The 10,456-nt window shown below is 45.4% G+C and overlaps 2 pseudogenes across 1 annotated transcript; both read left to right on the forward strand.

Annotated features, from left to right (window-relative positions):
* The first annotated feature begins 812 nt into the window (after positions 1 to 812).
* Positions 813 to 2,435, forward strand: LOC144119422 (uncharacterized; annotated as a pseudogene). The gene is made up of 3 exons (XR_013312359.1): positions 813 to 1,029; positions 1,186 to 1,293; positions 1,473 to 2,435. The product of XR_013312359.1 is annotated as an uncharacterized LOC144119422 (transcript).
* Positions 2,436 to 7,758: 5,323 nt separating this feature from the next.
* On the forward strand, positions 7,759 to 9,183 carry LOC144120339 (uncharacterized; annotated as a pseudogene).
* The last annotated feature ends 1,273 nt before the right edge of the window (positions 9,184 to 10,456 follow it).

A 10,456-nucleotide genomic window follows, 5' to 3' on the forward strand; every position in this document is an offset into this window, starting at 1 on the left:
CTGTCCCGGAGTACGCGCACGAACGCCCCACTTGCGGGTGATCGTTTCCTGCCAGCAGCATTTCGTCATTGTATCTAGTAATAATATTAATCGATCATAGCAGCAGTATTATTTAAAATTAATATTTGTTATCAATGTTTCGCCTTTGAAGGGGTTAACTGTAGTACTACTAGGGAGCCTAAGTAAAGGAGCTAATAGAGTTCATCCCCTTACATGTTTTCTGAAGCAGTGTTTCAGATATATGTGTGTATTTCTCATAAAATAAAAAAACATTATTCACCAATGGCACCCAGAGGTGTAATTTCAATTAATTTGTGGGAGAACTGCATGCTTCGAACGAATATGCTACTTGATATTGAATGTTGTATGCTTAACTTTAACAGTATTTACGTTTATTCCTGGCGCAGCCCTGATGGAACTCCATGGACGCCTACAGACGTGGCTCGAGTTTGCAGCACTCATTTTGTGGGCAACTGCATAAGTAATATGAGTGATCATCCCTCGTACATTCCAACTATTTTTCCACCTGTGTACAGGAAGAGAACGCCCGACCCCGAAAGGGCGCAAAGGTAATATTGCCAATCAAACCGAGAATAGAATTTGCAGTCACTTTTGGTAAATGTGCGTGTAAATGTGCAAGGCTATGATGTATGCACATGGACAGAAGCGGTAATGCATTGCACTAGACACCAGTGCATGGCAGCTATGTGCCTTGTACTTCCCCAACAGAGCTGTTATGTTTCATTTTTTCCTTTATTTTTCAATGCAGGTGTCAACGACGCTTGATTCAGGCAGCTTCATCTAGGCAATACAGTATAAAAAAGACGTTTGCCACAAACAACCAAAGAGGCAGCGCCAACAGCACCTACACTCGATGATTCAGTCAGTGCAGACAGGACGCAAGAGGAACATGAGCACCAAATGGACTGCAGTGACAAATTTGAAGACGATGGGATGCTAACAAGTGACACGGATGATCGGAAGTCTCCTACTGCAGGAGGCCTTTCACTAGTAACAAAGGCTCATGTTGTAAGCACCCAGTATTATTTTAGATGTTGCGATGTAAATGTTTTTATACTCCAGCAAGTTGTCATTATGATCACACTCTATCTGGTCTTTTTTTCACAACACGTTGGAGCATACCAAAAGCATATACTTTGCAAACAATTTTTTTCGCTATTTCAGGCATGCCAAACAGTGTCTTCAGCCACTGGGAAGCTTACTATCTTTCTCTCAATGACGAATTGTGATGAAGCATCTACTCAAGTTACGTACACCGAGCTGACCGACCAGGTTGAACCTTCACTGAACTTTTCATTCTCTGTTTTGTTTGTACATCTTTGGTAATTTATATAGAAACAGACATTTTTGTCTGCTTAATGGTTGAACTTCAAGGAAGAAATTATTGTCTTCTTAAAGTTGCTGCAGTTTTATCAGCATGTAATTTTGATGTTCACTCTACTTCTCTATAGGTCACTGGGACGGATGGAAATTGGCGAAGAAGGTGTGGTTTTCAAGGCTTTAACTCACTGCGAGGAAATGAAGAAGCTCTACAAGACGTGTGTGGTGTGACACTCCCAGTATTCAGCCTGTTGTTGAACCTGTAGGTACAAGAGCACAGATGTCACACGTGAAGATAAGTTATGCTTGTTCCTGGCTAAACTTCGCCTTGGGATAACGTACAGCGCCTTGGCAGTTATATTCGGAGTGAGTGCGACAACTGCCTCAAATATCTTCAAGAAAATGCTCGAGATCTTGAGTGTGGTGCTGCAGGAATGGGTCTACGTGCCACCAAGAGAAGTCATCAAGCTGTCCATGCCACCTGCATTTAAAGTAAACTATCCTAACTGTAGTTTCATCATAGACTGCAGCGAAATCCGTACAGAGATGCCATCAAAACCAGATTGCCAACATGTTTTATACTCCAACTACAAGGCAGGCTACACCGTAAAGTTTCTTGTAGGCATCATCCCCAATGGGATGATAGCCTTTGTGTCTAAAGTGTATGGTGGGCGGCATACTGACTCCTTCATCACGCAAGACTCTGGATTCCTAGAGCTGATCAAACCTGGCGATCTCGTACTAAGTGACAAAGGGTTTCCTAGCATTAGGACGAACGTAGAGGGAAAAGGTGGAATTCTACTCATGCCCCCATTTAATTCTGCTGGGGGTCAGATGTCTGAAGAGGCCATGGACAATACATACAAAATTGCAGCTGTACGCATTCACGTTGAGCGCGTCATTCAGAGGTTAAAAATTTACAAGATCTTATCGAACAGACTACCACTAAGTTTGGTCCCCCACATGAGCAATGTGCTTTCTGTTTGCGCTGCCCTTGTCAACATGCAGCCACTTATTGTAAAAAAATGAGGCACTTAGCCTCACGTCGCTCGAGGGCTACCTTCTAGACATTGTGCTGTCATTCAGTAAATTAAACTGTGCATGAAGCTTGTTGAAATGTTCTGTTTGACTTGCATATACAAGTAGCCCACTTGCGACCTGCACGGACTTTCCGCCAAGTCACGAAGTGGGTTCATGCATAGGCAGAGAACTCAAAATTCATCCTGACTTTTATTGTAGCCATATAACAACGCACCTTTGTTTTAGCAGCATGTTGGTTTTAGCGACAAGCCAGACCAGAATACGCCAAACAAAAAACAATAAGCCATGCATGTACCTGACCCATGTCACCGATGGCAGCAGCTGCACGTCTTTCAGTGCAGTCAAGTTCGAAATAAAATATTCCACGTCTGTGCTACACTAAAGCTGCATGTTGCTCTCATCATAAACATGGTTATACAGGGTGTTTTAGGGAAGACTAATTTTCAGAAATAGGCTTTGTGAGGTATGAAGACTGTTTTTGGGGCATAATAATTGTACCAGCATCAGCAACTATAACAGAATAGGTGAATAAAGGCAACTAGTTAGCCGGTTAAATTATTTGTGATAATTATCACTTTAATGATCACAGTTAGAAGCCTGGCTGCAATTATAAATTTGTGGCCGGTCTTCAATAATGGCTCTATCAGTTTTAGCAGATATGAGAAGGGAAAGAGGTGCTCGTTATAACGTGACTGAAGCCTACAGCCACCAAAATCAAGGAGCATAGAGGATGTCATTCTTGTTTTTAAAACATAATTTATAGTTTTCAGCGATGGGATATTAATAAAAGAATAAGAAAAAACAACCACATGCGGCCGGTGGCTAAAGGTGGCTGAATGCTGATTGCACAAGGTAGGAATATATTTTTTTGCGATAAACAACAAAGCCATGACCGATTATTTTTCACACTTAACATAACAATGTATTCCCATTCCAGCGTGCACAGAAGATAATATACGGACTTAAAGATTATTTAACATAGATTAAAAAAATGATCACAGAAGCAGTATTTCAACATATATTATCGAAAAATTTTAAACAGATAGAAACACAAGAATCAGAATAGGAAGCTAAAACACTGCTGGAATAAAGAACTTGAAATAAAAATACTCCAGCTTTGGGATAACCTCCCAAATGAAAAGCTCATCTCAAATCACGCTTACTATCACTGACTGATTCAGTGAATAAACATACAGGAGTGCTCTCTGTAAATTGAGTATATACAACGACATTTGCACCTGTGTGTAGTATTGATGTGTTTTCTTGAGTGTGATTATGTCATCGGTGAATGTGAGATAGGAGAGATGGCATATCCTTTCTTCATAGTTTATAAATGGGCTGTCCTTAAACTTGAAAGTGCACTTGATCTCGATGAGCACTGTTTCGCCCCCAATTTCAACAAGACCATCGGGGCTGCAGCAAAGCCAAGGCTGCTGCGGCAGAACCACCAATCCTGTCTGGAAAGCAGAAGATGGCTATAAGCATTTCTCCAAAAATTTACAATGAAAACATTGCTCAATAAGAGTGGAATGCATATATAGCAAAACAAAGCAGCTATATACCTGGACAATGCGTGCTTCAAGTTCCTTTTCTAAGCTCTGTCGAGCTGCACCTTCCTTCTTGATGCCTGTTAAACAGTAACGCATGATAGTTACTTAGAGTACTAAAAATTTGGTCTGTAAATGCGCTTCTCTAATGGAAAAATCAAGACTTGCAATAGACTGCAATACTCTAACATCATTTTCATTTTACCAGGTTCTCATGAATTCAGGAAACCAACCGTAACGCATTGCAGCACTTGAGTAGGTGGTGGCCTTTGACAGTTGCAGGGCAGCCTTTTGAAGTCCGGCGTCACATTTTTTTTCGACAACTGTGTGGGCTTTAGATCCGCTGATCCTCAGCTTGCGCTCCACATGCCATCTAGATAAAGTAAAAATGTGCAATGTTGACTCTCTGATATTCATATTGTGTGCAAGTTCTCTTTTAGAATCCACGATACCGTGCGCAGTTCGCCTGGCCCTGAGTAAGAATAGGCAGGTCAGCAACACTCCCGTGGAAAAGTATCTTCTGCGTGTATTTTTCTTTCTGGTCGGAACTCAGCTCAGACAAGTCCTTTGGTTGCGTGTTCTTATCATCTATAATTTCTAGGTAATGGTAGACAGGCCTTGTCAACATTGGAGGCAACAGGTCTTCCAGGAGCTCTCTTTCAACAGCTTTTGAAGCCCTCTCAACAACATCATCTAGGACTTCTTTGCAGATGAATTTGTCTGCGTGTTGCGTCGTGAGCTCCAGCACTTCTTGCAGTGAGCATGTGATCTCTGGATGCTCGAGCAGTACAGTGCGTGAGGCAGGCTTCACATCTGGGTAACTGGCTTTCTGACCTGTTTAAGAATGGGAAGAAGATGAAATGACGTCACACTGTGTGTCTACAAATTAAGTGTTCAGAACATAATGTGGGCTGAATGCGCTAATCTAATGAGAGGACTAACCATATAAAAGTTGTCTATTCAACAAATACCTGTGACCAACACTACAAAAATGTGGCTAGGGGAAAATGAGCAACTTTTTGAAACGGGCTGTCACAGCAAACTCACTTGGGAACAAGTCCATCACGTCCTCTGATGAAAGCCTCATTTTCTTGCTGCTTGGTTTGCCGCATTGTTGAGGCTGGCTTGTGCAGGACTTCTCTTCGTGAGAGTTGATGAAAGAGCATACAGCAGCAGCGTGCTTGCAGTGCCCCTGGATACCAGCCTTGCAAGTGCACTTGCCATGGCAAATCTTAAGATGGCGTATTAAGGGGCATGACCATGCAAGCTGTAAAAAAAATTATGGAGTGCAGTTGAGACTACCTATGTGCTGTGAATGCGAAAGCATATGTGTGTCATTGTGGCCTACAAGTTACCTATACACGTTTACTAACTGAAAACTGGTACTAGTCTAAAAGGCCTCTAGAGTGAATACCTTTAAGCTAAAGGCCTTGATGTTGAAGATCTTTACAGTAAAGGCCCTCAGGTTGGAGCCTTTATGTCAATGGCATTTTCCCTGAACGTCTTCACCTAAAGGCCCAAAACCTTTGCAGTGAAGACCTTTCGGGCAAACGCATTTGACCTTAAGGCCTTCACCGTTAAGCAATTTGATCTAAAGGCCTCCACCATAAAGGCCATTGGATGTCTATGTGTACACCGTTTTCGGGGCGAGGAGGAAAACAACATATGACGTCACTATCACCATCTACAGTGCGTACCCATTCACTAGTTGCCCCTGGTCTGATGACGTCACGTCTATTTTTCGTGACCACTTTTCCCACTCAGCGTCGACGCCGGATTTCGTTGCTGATTCATCTCTCTGAATGTCGCTTGGTAATGCGTTCGCATTAGCGAGCTGCATCACTGAAATGAACTGATGCAAACTTTCGAATGTGGTTGGTGTTTCTGCGTGATCCGCTCTCGTATCGGCCGTTGCACGAAATCAGCAGAAAGAGATAATGTACTGATCGCTTCAGAAAGGGCGTGATTCTGGGGACGCCTGTCCAATTTCGCATCCACGACCTAAGCTTTTTTTTTGTCGTAAATTCGCGCAGTTCACGCTGCACAGAATGACTAGCAAGAAGCCATTAAAAAAGCTGTGAACTCTTTTTGTTCGTCGCTGTGTCCAAGAAATGTCATGATGAGGAAAGGCCCCGACACAAGGAAGCAAAGCCCCAACTGACGAGCGAACAGAAACTGGTGTGGAGGAAGCTTTCCTTTTTAAAATCTTTCCTTTCACCTTCCACTTACACGGCCGCCGCATTTTCACTCCTAGTTTCCGATAGGTAAGTGCTGACCACATTTGGCGGAGTCGAAATTGCTCGAATTATTCGCGGAACGGATTTAAAATAAAACGAGAAAATTAACAGGACGGAAGCCTCCAGCGCACGAAGGGGCAAGGACACAGAATCCGAAACTGCCACGTCAGCGAAAATTAAGTCGCTTGCATGTTTGCATGCATGTGAACGCACATTATATATATATATATATATATATATATATATATATATATAAGCTCGGCATTGATGATCCAAACAAACGCATTTATTCCCGTTAATTCATATTCAACAACCCAGACAAACACATACACTAAGCGCACCGAATGGTTGTGGTCACCCTACAAAGCTGAACGTTTGCTGAATTGAGCATGCAAAAAGGTGAAATAGTTACCTCAAATTCCACGTCGTACACGATGTTGTCATTAACTTGTGACGTACACTTCGCCTTGACGAAGACAGTGTTCTCCTCAACAATCTGCTCAACGCAGTGCACATGGCCCACCAACAGGTGTCCCTTTTTTATGTTCGCACTGCGAAAAAAAGCATCACTGTCGGCTATCTGCTTGAAACCACATCTAAGTGTGTACATCGCTGCCCACCCACATCACGCACTACGGCGTTCAAGCGTGAGCGAAAGAGCACAAGTACCAAGCGCGCGCGCAAAACAGGCTACTTTGACCCGGGTGTCCAAGCGCGGGAGAACAAAGCAGGAGCGCGCGCACGCGAGAGATTTCCCGCCTGCAAACGTGTGAGAGCGCGTGCGCGAAGGAAATTTCTCTCACCAAGCCACCGAGCGCGAGCGGGCGAGTGAGAAAGGACGAGCGCGCGCGGGCAAAACGGCTTTATTTTACGTGCTGTGGATGCAGACACACACAAGTCAGTAGGGGAGCTCGTCGTCCTGCCCTATCAACTAGGAGGAGCCGCTCGGTGAGGGCGCTGTTCACTGCGTTCCGCAGCGCCCCCTGGCCCAGGTTAACGCCGAAGCCGCCGAACGCGTCGGCGGTCTAGCGCAGTTGGAGCATTAAGGGTCTCGCTTTGGCCGACGTGACTTCGCCGTTGGCGCGCGCGCCTCGCCGCAGCATAAACGCGCCTTAACAGAGCCTGCGCTTAACCGCTAACCAACGTATTCAGCGGCGGCATCCATGGGAGCCACTGAAACACCCCGCCCACTCACTAAATAAAAGAAAAGAAGTCCGGTGCCGAGGTTCGGAATCGAACCAGGGCCATCGGCGTTTGAGGCGGAGACGCTGCCGCTCCGCCACGAAGTTACAGCCGTCAATAAAGGCGCATCTAGTGAATGCACTCTTCTGATTCAGAAATCTCCGCGCTTTCGCTAGGTATATCCTGGCCTAACAGAGCTAGGCCGTCAGCAATTTTTCTGAACTTCTTGTACCTTGTCTCCCGTCCCTGATAAACGATTTCCGTTAAGTAGTTTGAAGTTGACTGGCACAGACGGGAATGTTTTGCCGGGCAAGCGTGCGAATACACAAGTGCTGCCTTGAACGATCACCGACCATCGTGGGCTCGGTGACTTCACCTCAGCGCAGCCATCTAATCCGCTGATCTTTGCGATGCAGACGGTCAACCAGCTGTTCGTCAGCCTACTGTTGCCGACCTTGGCAAGCCTTCTTTCGGGTACGTCGTTTGACTGCGCACCACCATGCTCCAGTGACGAGCCGGGACGCTACCGCTTGCCGCTCGTCAGCTGCCCGCCCCGGATGACTGCTGCCACAACAGAGGAACAGTGGCTGCCGGCGCCGAAGGAATCTTCGATGGCCGCATCATCACGGACATCAACAGCTTCCCCCCATATAAAAGCAACCCCGCCACCGGCACCGTTCTTTGGGCTCGGTGACTGCACCTCAGCGCAGCCATCTAATCCGCTGATCTTTGCGATGCAGGTTAGTAAATCATATACCTTATTTGCCAAAAGATCAAGCAATTATATTCTGGTGCAGTTCCCGAGCCCACAGTGCTGTGTTGCCATTGCCGCCGAGTGTATCACTGTTGTTCATTCTTTGCTATTGTTATCAGGAGATATCGAAACTAACCCTGGTCCTAACGACAGCAGTGCAGTAGTCGCGGAACTCCAGAAACTAACCGCAGGCCAAACCCAACTAATAGCCGAAGTACAAGGTCTGAAATCCCAGCTCACTACTACGGATAAAACCATAACTGATTTAAGCAATCGTATGGCCGACCTGGAAACACACTACCAAGCACTACTTCCCCTTCGAAACGACATTGAAAAGATGCAGGCTGACACAAACAACATGGCGCGTATAATCCAGGAACTAGAAACCTGCATAGAACTAGAAACCCGCTGAAAACAGGTCACGCCGTAACAATCTCATCTTCTATGGTATCCCTGACACTACTGATAGCTAAACGTGGGCAGAATCTGAAAAACTAATCATTGATGTTTTCCGTAATAACCTTCAAATAACTGTGGAACCTCACGAAATAGAAAGACCTCATCGCCTCGGTCGTCACTCAAGATAAAAATCGTCCCATAATCGTGAAATTCACAAGTAGCAAAGCTAAAGAATCCCTCCTATCAAATGGGCGAAATCTGAAAGACACGGTTTATAGTGTTGGAGAGGACTTCTCGCATGCCGTTCGTCACGCGCGAAAACAACTTGTTGTATTTGCTAAAACCAGGTCTGCCAAATTTTCCTTGCGATTTAAAACACTTCACATCGGCTTGAACCGTTATATTTTTGACACTTCATCTAACACCGTCAAGCAACTCGCGTAGCAATCGTCCCTTCACCCTACACCAATAAAACGCCAGCGTGCGACACCCTCAAATGTTCTCTCAAATGTTCTCTCGTTTTCCGTGATATTCACTAACATTCGCAGCTTCCTCCCAAAGCGTGAACTCATATCCAATGTAATTTCGTCATCCAGGAGCAATATACTTATACTAACTGAAACTTGGTTAAACAGTAGCGTGTCCGACGCTGAAGTTTTAACTGACTTACCCGAATTCAACGTCTACCGAAACGATCGAAAAAACTCACGGGGGGGGGGAGGGGGGGGGGGGCGGTGTTCTTGTTGCAATTCACCGAGGTATATCATGCAAGGCGGATTTAAAGTGGTGGCGAAGGCTGGGCCGAAAAGTGGTTTAGCGCGACTGCAGCACAACCAGAGGATGGGGGGCAAAACACTCATATAAAGAAATAATAAACCTACAAAATTGGAATGTAATCTGCCAATAGAAAAGAAAAAATATATTAGCACCTTGGTTTATGAAAGAGGTAAGTCGTTTTATTAAAACCTGGCAAATTTTGTATTTTTGCAACACTCTTGACCTGCCCCCTATTCATGAGTGTGCGGTGCATTACAGCGCGTCTTTGCAGGCCTTGTTTCGATACCCGGCTAACCCGGCCACAGTGGCGGGAGCTCACGAAGCGATTTCTTATCGCCAGCTGTCTGCGATGGCGCGCCTGGTAAAGCGCATAAATTTAGCTCGCCGGTCTCAAAATGCTCCTTTTGCGAAGTTTTCGTCGTCCTTGCACGTCGCTTCTTTGTCACCGTTCGGTAAGATTTGCACCCCGCTGCACCGCTGCGGCAGTTTTCTCGGTTTTGTCGTTTCCTTCGGCGTGCGGCCAGTGCGAAGTCTTTTTCCGTCTTTGCACGCTTCGCGCTCTTCTTTTGAAGCGCTTAGCGCTTCATTTCAAGATGAGCTTGCGGCATGTGAAGAAACGATGCTCCGTGGTACACTGCGACAGCGTGGATAGTACCATTGGTGTCACGCTACACCGATTCCCGCTGGACTTTCACAGGTGTGTCGTCTGCTCTAGGTATGCGCGATAGCTTCGATATGGTTTCGCCGGGCTGTTCGCTCGTGTTTCATAGCTGTAACCCGTTCGTGCGTACTTGGCTTCATGTTTTCGTGGATATTTATGTACTACACTGCAGGGCACACACTTTCAGTGCTGAGGTGTGCGAATGTCCTTGCCCCGCGAATGTCCTTGCACTTCACTGTACGCTGTACTTCATGTGTACTTTTGTTGACGTAAAATTACTTCAAATTGATCCGGCTAACGACTAGAAGTACTCTGGAGATGGTACGCCGGCTCAATGTATGGTATTTGCTCCTACGTTGAGCACGTTTGAGGGTGCTAAAGCTGGCTTTAACATTGCCTTGCAGATGTAAACGCACCAGCTATATTCTTTCAGCTGAAGAAATTAAATGTGAAGAATAATCCCAGTGTGCTCTATGGTCTGTGTTGATGCGCCTACTTATGCCATGTTATGTTTGCT

The sequence above is a fragment of the Amblyomma americanum genome, chromosome 2 (genome assembly GCF_052857255.1).
Source record: "Amblyomma americanum isolate KBUSLIRL-KWMA chromosome 2, ASM5285725v1, whole genome shotgun sequence".
Classification (NCBI taxonomy): domain Eukaryota; kingdom Metazoa; phylum Arthropoda; class Arachnida; order Ixodida; family Ixodidae; genus Amblyomma; species Amblyomma americanum.